General features: G+C 40.0%; 1 pseudogene across 1 annotated transcript; it reads right to left on the bottom strand.

The window, feature by feature from the left end:
• Nucleotides 1-652: 652 nt before the first annotated feature.
• Nucleotides 653-1,584, bottom strand: LOC309840342 (olfactory receptor 4C45-like; annotated as a pseudogene). The gene has a single exon. The product of its transcript is annotated as an olfactory receptor 4C45-like (transcript).
• Nucleotides 1,585-8,947: the final 7,363 nt, after the last annotated feature.

Genomic DNA, 8,947 nt, shown 5'->3' on the forward strand with positions numbered 1-8,947 from the left:
TGCTGAGTGAAATCAGTCAAGGAGAGAGAGTCAATTATCATATGGTTTTACTTATTTGTGGAGCATAACAAACAGCATGGAGGACATGGGGAGTTAGAGAGGAGAAGGGAGTTGGGGTAAATTGGAAGGGGAGGTGAATCATCAGAGACTATGGACTCTGAAAAACAATCTGAGGGGTTTGAAGTGGTGTGGGGGGTGGGAGTTTGGGGTTCCAGGTGGTGGGTATTATAGAGGGCACGGATTGCATGGAGCACTGGGTGTGGTGAAAAAAATAATGAATACTGTTATGCTGAAAATAAATAAATTTAATAAAAAAATTCCTAATTAAAAAAAAAAAAGCAAAGTCTTAGAAAAAAATTACATTTTATGACAGTGTTGGTATAAAGTTGACTATAGTGTAAGTTGGATTTGGATTACATTCATTTTTTCTTCTACTTTAAAGGAAATTAACCATTTCCAGGGCTTCTAGAATTACTGTGGGCTCTAGGCACCATGCTTACTTTGCCTTAATGGGTATGTTGATCCTTCCCAGAATATATATACTTCTGAAGAAAAGTGATCCAGACAGGGTAATTGACTGTTCCACGTTTAATTAACTAAGGAGGGTAACAAATCTCTCTAAATTTTCACTAGATATTTTAATGTAAATACTCTAATCCCAAGTTTCATTATCACCAATTTTCGTTATTTGCCCCCAGAGTTTTTTCATGACATTTTTTGCTTCTGCATTTCTGAAGGTATAGATTAAAGGGTTTAGCATGGGAGTTACTATGGTGTAAAACACAGCCACAGCTTTGTCAGCAGGGAAGGAGGTCATGGGTCTCAGATACAGGAATGAAGAAGGTACAAAGAATAAGATGACAACAGTGACATGAGAAGCACAGGTAGACAGGGCTTTGATACGCCCTTCAGAGCTTTTAGTCTCCAGGGAGTGCAGGATGACAATGTAAGAAGCAACCAGCATAGAAAAAATGAGCAGACATAGTGACCCACTGTTGGCAGCAATCAGAGGCCCCAACGTGTGAGTGTCTTTACAAGCTAGTTCCCAGAGAGGTATTAAGTCACACATGAAATGGTCAATGGCATTGGGGCCACAGAATGGCAACTGGACTATGAACAATACCTGGATCCCTCCATGCAGAAAGCCTAAAATCACAGCCATTCCCACCAAGAAAGAACAGACAGGTTGACTCATGATGGTCATGTAATGCAAGGGCCTACAGATGGCTACATAGCGGTCATAGGCCATGATAGCTAATAGGATGATCTCTGCTCCAGCAAAGAAATGTTCAGCAAAGAGCTGAGCCATGCAGCCATTGAAGGATATGGTATTCTTGTCAGAGATCAAGTCAAAGATCATTTTGGGTGCTATGGAAGAAGAGTAGAAAGCATCTATAAGTAGGACAGAAAAAAGTACATGGGAGATCCCAGGGCTGGGCTGATGAAGATGGTGACAGAGATGAGGTTACCTGCCATTGTGATCAAGTAGGTGATTAAAAACACAGCAAATAAGAATTTCTGCAGTTCTGGATTCAGAGTCAGGCCCAGCAGAATAAATTCTGTTACATTGCTCGTTGTTGCCATGGATTCAGCTTGGGTCATGAACCTATGGTTTATCTGGAGAGATCACAGAATTTCTGAGTAGTATTTTGCATCACCTCCATCACCATCCATTCAACTGCGAAATCTTCCATCATGACTAAAGAGGTGTGACTAAAGAGGAAGCCACACCTTCCACTTTCAACCTCTTTGGAGGTATTTGTAAAAAAAGAACAGAAAGACACTAAATTTCTCTTATTCATATAAACAGAATAGTGACAGTATGTTACAAGCACTGAAAAGGGTGCCTGGGTGGCTCAGTCAGTTAAATGTTTGCCTTGGATGAGTCCCTGATCCCAGGGTCCTGAGATTGAGTCCAGGTTCAGGCTCTCTGCTCAGGGGGAGTCTGCTTCTACCTCTGCTTCTCACTCTGTTTATGCTTCTGCTCCTCCGTCTGTAGTGCATGCTCTCTCTAATCAATTAGTCAGTCTTTAAATAAAAAGAATACTGCTCCTGAATAGATCTATAATCCTAGTCACATTTTACAAATGGAATTAAATTAGTCATGAAGTTTCTTTAAATCTCCTGTTATTGAGACAGAAATGTTATCTAAGATAATACCAGTTTTTCCTTTGACATAGTTTAATCAATTAAGATGAACTTGAAGGGAGGAGGAGTCAAGATGGCGGAGAAGTAGCAGGCTGAGACTACTTCAGCTATCCGGAGATCAGCTAGATAGCTTATCTAAAGATTGCAAACACCTCAAAATCCATCGGCAGATCGAAGAGGAGAAGAACAGCAATTCTGGAAACAGAAAAACAACCACTTTCTGAAAGGTAGGACTGGCGGAGAAGTGAATCCAAAGCGACGGGAAGATAGACCTCAGGGGGAGGGGCTGGCTCCTGGCAAGCGGAAGAGCAACGGTGCACAAAATCAGTACTTTTAAAAGTCTGTTCCGCTGAGGGACATCGCTCCATAGTCTAAACCGGAGTGAAGCCCACCCGGGGTCAGTGTGGCCTCAGGTCCCGCAGGGTCACAGAAGGATCAGGGGTGTCTGAGTGTCGCAGAGCTTGCGGGTATTGGAACGGGAAAGCCGGCTACAGAGACAGAGCTGACAGTAAGCTCACAGCTCGGTGTTACCTTGAACTGGTCACAGGCACGTTGAGCTCGGAGCGCGGCCGGAGGTCAGGCAGATGGGAGTAATTGGCACTGTTCTCTGGTGGGGCCCTGGGCTTTTGGCTCCTCCATGCCGGAGACCAGGAGGCTACCGTTTGTATTCCCGTCCTCCGGAACTCTATGGAAAGTGCTCAGGGAACAAAAGCTCCTGAAAGCAAACCTGAGCGGATTACTCACCCCACCCCGGCCCCTGCTAAGGGCGGTGCAATTCCGCCTGGGGCAAAGACACTTGAGAATCACTACAACAGGCCCCTCCCCCAGAAGATCAACAAGAAATCCAGCTTAGACCAAGTTCACCTACCAAGGAGTGCGGTTTCAATACCAAGGAGAGCAGCAGAATTCCAGAGGAGGAGAAAGCAAAGCACGGAACTCATGGCTTTTTCCCTGTGATTTTTTTTAGTCTTGCAATTAATTTAATTTTTTTCTTTTTCATTTTTTGTTTTTTTTTCTCGGCTTCTGGTAAAATTTTTTTTTTAACTTTTACCTTTTTCTTTTTTAACGTTTTTTAACCAGTTTATCTAATATATATATTTTTTCTATTTTATATTTTTCTTATTTGTTTTCTTTTTTTTAAATTCTTTTTTTTTTCGTTTTTCTTTTTTTTTCTTTCTTCCTTTTTGAACCTCTTTTTATCCCCTTTCTCCCCCTCACGATTTGGGATCTCTTCTAATTTGGTTAAAGCATATTTTCCTGGGGTTGTTGCCACCATTTTAGTATTTTCCTTGCTCCTTCATATACTCTTATCTGGACAAAATGACAAGAAGGAAAAATTCAACACAAAAAAAAGAACAAGAGGCAGTACCGAAGGCTAGGGACCTAATCAATACAGACATTGGTAATATGTCAGATCTAGAGTTCAGAATGACAATTCTCAAGGTTCTATCCGGGCTCGAAAAAGGCATGGAAGATATTAGAGAAACCCTCTCGAGAGATATAAAAGCCCTTTCTGGAGAAATAAAAGAACTAAAATCTAACCAAGTTGAAATCAAAAAGCTATTAATGAGGTGCAATAAAAAATGGAGGCTCTCACTGCTAGGATAAATGAGGCAGAAGAAAGAATTAGTGATATAGAAGACCAAATGACAGAGAATAAAGAAGCTGAGCAAAAGAGGGACAAACAGCTACTGGACCACGAGGGGAGAATTCGAGAGATAAGTGACACCATAAGATGAAACAACATTAGAATAATTGGGATTCCAGAAGAAGAAGAGAGAGGGGAGCAGAAGGTATACTGGAGAGAATTATTGGGGAGAATTTCCCCAATATGGCAAAGGGAACGAGCATCAAAATTCAGGAGGTTCAGAGAACGCCCCTCAAAATCAATAAGAATAGGCCCACACCCCATCACCTAATAGTAAAATTCACAAGTCTCAGTGACAAAGAGAAAATCCTGAAAGCAGCCCGGGAAAAGAAGTCTGTAACATACAATGGTAAAAATATTAGATTGGCAGCTGACTTATCCACAGACACCTGGCAGGCCAGAAAGAGCTGGCATGATATTTTCAGAGCATTAAATGAGAAAAACATGCAGCCAACTATATCCAGCTAGGCTATCATTGAAAATAGAAGGAGAGATTAAAAGCTTCCAGGACAAACAAAAACTGAAAGAATTTGCAAACACCAAACCAGCTCTACAGGAAATATTGAAAGGGGTCCTCTAAGCAAAGAGAGAGCCTACAAGTGGTAGATCAGAAAGGAACAGAGACCATATACAGTAACAGTCACCTTACAGGCAATACAATGGCACTAAATTCATATCTCTCACTAGTTACCCTGAATGTTAATGGGCTAAATGCCCCTGTCAAAAGATACAGGGTATCAGAATGGATAAAAAAACAAAACCCATCTATATGTTGCCTCCAAGAAACTCATTTTAAGCCCGAAGACACCTCCAGATTTAAAGTGAGGGGGTGGAAAAGAATTTACCATGCTAATGGACATCAGAAGAAATCAGGAGTGGCAATCCTTATATCAGATCAATTAGATTTTTAGCCAAAGACTATAATAAGAGATGAGGAAGGACACTATATCATACTCAAGGGGTCTGTCCAACAAGATTTAACAATTTTAAATTTCTATGCCCCCAATGTGGGAGCAGCCAACTATATAAACCAATTAATAACAAAATCAAAGAAACACATCAACAATAATACAATAATAGTAGGGGACTTTAACACTCCCCTCACTGAAATGGACAGATCATCCAAGCAAAAGATCAGCAAGGAAATAAAGGCCTTAAATGACACACTGGACCAGATGGACATCACAGATATATTCAGAACATTTCATCCCAAAGCAACAGAATACACATTCTTCTCTAGTGCACATGGAACATTCTCCAGAATAGATCACATCCTCAGTCCTAAATCAGGACTCAACCGGTATCAAAAGATTGGGATCATTCCCTGCATATTTTCAGACCACAATGCTCTAAAGCTAGAACTCAACCACAAAAGGAAGTTTGAAAAGAACCCAAATACATGGAAACAAATGATAATGAAAATACAATGGTTCAAAATCTGCGAGACACAACAAAGGCAGTCCTGAGAGGAAAATATATAGCGGTACAAGCCTTTCTCAAGAAACAAGAAAGGTCTCAGGTACACAACCTAACCCTACATCTAAAGGAGCTGGAGAAAGAACAAGAAAGAAACCCTAAGCCCAGCAGGAGAAGAGAAATCATAAAGATCAGAGCAGAAATCAATGAAATAGAAACCAAAAAAACAATAGAACAAATCAACGAAACTAGGAGCTGGTTCTTTGAAAGAATTAATAAAATTGATAAACCCCTTGCCAGACTTACCAAAAAGAAAAGAGAAAGGACCCAAATAAATAAAATCATGAATGAAAGAGGAGAGATCACAGCTAACACCAAAGAAATACAAACTATTATAAGACGTTCTATGAGCAACTCTACACCAATAAATTTGACAATCTGGAAGAAATGGATGCATTCCTAGAAACATATAAACTACCACAACTGAACCAGGAAGAAATAGCCTGAACAGACCCATTACCAGTAAGGAGATTGAAACACTCATTAAAAATCTCCAAACAAACAAAAGCCCAGGGCCAGACGGCTTCCCGGGGGAATTCTACCGAACATTTAAAGAAGAACTAATTCCTATTCTCCTGAAACTGTTCCAAAAAATAGAAATGGAAGGAAAACTTCCAAACTCATTTTATGAGGCCAGCATCACCTTGATCCCAAAACCAGACAAGGATCCCATGAAAAAAGAGAGCTATAGACCAATATCCTTGATGAACACAGATGCAAAAATACTCAACAAAATACTAGCCAATATGATTCAACAGTACATTAAAAGGATTATTCACCACGACCAAGTGGGATTTATTCCAGGGCTGCAAGGTTGGTTCAACATCCGCAAATCAGTCAATGTGATACAACACATCAATAAAAGAAAGAGCAAGAACCATATGATACTCTCAATAGATGCTGAAAAAGCATTTGACAAAATACAGCGTCCCTTCCTGATCAAAACTCTTCAAAGTGTAGGGATAGAGGGCACATACCTCAATATCATCAAAGCCATCTATGAAAAACCCACCACAAGTATCATTCTCAATGGAGAAAAACTGAAAGCTTTTCCGCTAAGGTCAGGAACATGGCAGGGATGTCCATTATCACCACTGCTATTCAACATAGTACTAGAGGTCCTAGCCTCAGCAATCAGACAACCAAAGGAAATTAAAGGCATCCAAATCGGCAAAGAAGAAGTCAAATTATCACTCTTCGCAGATGATATGATACTATATGTGGAAAACCCAAAAGACTCCACTCCAAAACTGCTAGAACTTATACAGGAATTCAGTAAAGTGTCAGGATATAAAATCAATGCACAGAAATCAGTTTCATTTCTCTACACCAACAGCAAGACAGAAAAAAGAGAAATTAAGGAGTCAATCCCATTTACATTTGCATCCAAAACCATAAGATACCTAGGAATAAACCTAACCAAAGAGGCACAGAATCTATACTCAGAAAACTATAAAGTACTCATGAAAGAAATTGAGGAAGACACAAAGAAATGGAAAAATGTTCCATGCTCCTGGATTGGAAGAATAAATATTGTGAAAATGTCTATGCTACCTAAAGCAATCTACACATTTAATGCAATTCCTATCAAAGTACCATCCATCTTTTTCAAAGAAATGGAACAAATAATTCTAAAATTTATATGGAACCAGAAAAGACTTTGAATAGCCAAAGGGATATTAAAAAAGAAAGCCAACGTTGGTGGCATCACAATTCCAGACTTCAAGCTCTATTACAAAGCTGTCATCATCAAGACAGCATGGTACTGGCACAAAAACAGACACATAGATCAATGGAACAGAATAGAGAGCCCAGAAATAGACCCTCAACTCTATAGTCAACTAATCTTCGACAAAGCAGGAAAGAATGTCCAATGGAAAAAAGACAGCCTCTTCAATAAATGGTGCTGGGAAAATTGGACAGCCACATGCAGAAAAATGAAATTGGACCATTTCCTTACACCACACACGAAAATAGACTCAAAATGGATGAAGGACCTCAATGTGCGAAAGGAATCCATCAAAATCCTTGAGGAGAACACAGGCAGCAACCTCTTCGACCTCAGCTGCAGCAACATCTTCCTAGGAACAACGCCAAAGGCAAGGGAAGCAAGGGCAAAAATGAACTATTGGGATTTCATCAAGATCAAAAGCTTTTGCACAGCAAAGGAAACAGTTAACAAAATCAAAAGACAACTGACAGAATGGGAGAAGATATTTGCAAACGACATATCGGATAAAGGACTAGTGTCCAGAATCTATAAAGAACTTAGCAAACTCAACACCCAAAGAACAAATAATCCAATCAAGAAATGGGCAGAGGACATGAACAGACATTTCTGCAAAGAAGACATCCAGATGGCCAACAGACACATGAAAAAGTGCTCCATATCACTTGGCATCAGGGAAATACAAATCAAAACCACAATGAGATATCACCTCACACCAGTCAGAATGGCTAAAATCAACAAGTCAGGAAATGACAGATGCTGGCGAGGATGCGGAGAAAGGGGAACCCTCCTACACTGTTGGTGGGAATGCAAGCTGGTGCAGCCACTCTGGAAAACAGCATGGAGGTTCCTCAGAATGTTGAAAATAGAACTGCCCTATGACCCAGCAATTGCACTATTGGGTATTTACCCTAAAGATACAAACGTGGTGATCCAAAGGGGCACGTGCACCCGAATGTTTATAGTAGTAATGTCCACAATAGCCAAACTATGGATAGAACCTAGATGTCCATCAACAGATGAATGGATCAAGAAGGTGTGGTATATATACACAATGGAATACTATGCAGCCATCAAAAGAAATGAAATCTTGCCATTTGCGACAACATGGATGGAACTAGAGCATATCATGCTTAGCGAAATATGTCAAGCAGAGAAAGACAACTATCATATGATCTCCCTGATATGAGGAAGTGGTGATGCAACATGGGGGCTTAAGTGGGTAGGAGAAGAATAAATGAAACAAGATGGGATTGGGAGGGAGACAAACCATAAGTGACTCTTAATCTCACAAAACAAACTGAGGGTTGCTGGGGGGAGGGGGTTTGGGTGAAGGGGGTGGGATTATGGACATTGGGGAGGGTATGTGCTTTGGTGAATGCTGTGAAGTGTGTAAACCTGGTGATTCACAGACCTGTACCCCTGGGGATAAAAATATATGTTTATAAAAAATAAAAAATTAAAAAAAAAAGATGAACTTGAAGTCTTCATTACTAATTAGTGGAAAAATTGAATATATATAAGAAATTATTCTTTGTTTGACTGATCTAGGCATGGATTTTCCATAGTGAGTCCTTGTTACAAATGATCATAGGACATTTTATTTCTTCTCCCCCTCTTATTTTCCTTTCCCTGTCCCTGCTAAGGAAAATAACAACATAATTTTCCTCAAAAGTTTACGGACACAGAAGTCAGCATCAGGGCCTTTCAGCTTTAATAAAGGTGAGGAAACTATATTTTGTTTTCCAGAAAGCTATGTCTCTTTGTTTCTTCTCTATCCATGGCTGCTACTATAGGTGGGAACTAAGTGATTCATCATCCTGTATAGGTTTAATCCACAAATTCTGACTTCAGTGTGGCAACATGGAAGTTGTGAAAAGGGGAAACAGTTTCAAATAAACACGTAGCAGTGTACTGAGGCAATCCACTTCTACATACATGTTAAC

The sequence above is a fragment of the Mustela nivalis genome (assembly GCF_964662115.1).
Source record: "Mustela nivalis genome assembly, chromosome: 9".
Lineage (NCBI taxonomy): Eukaryota > Metazoa > Chordata > Mammalia > Carnivora > Mustelidae > Mustela > Mustela nivalis.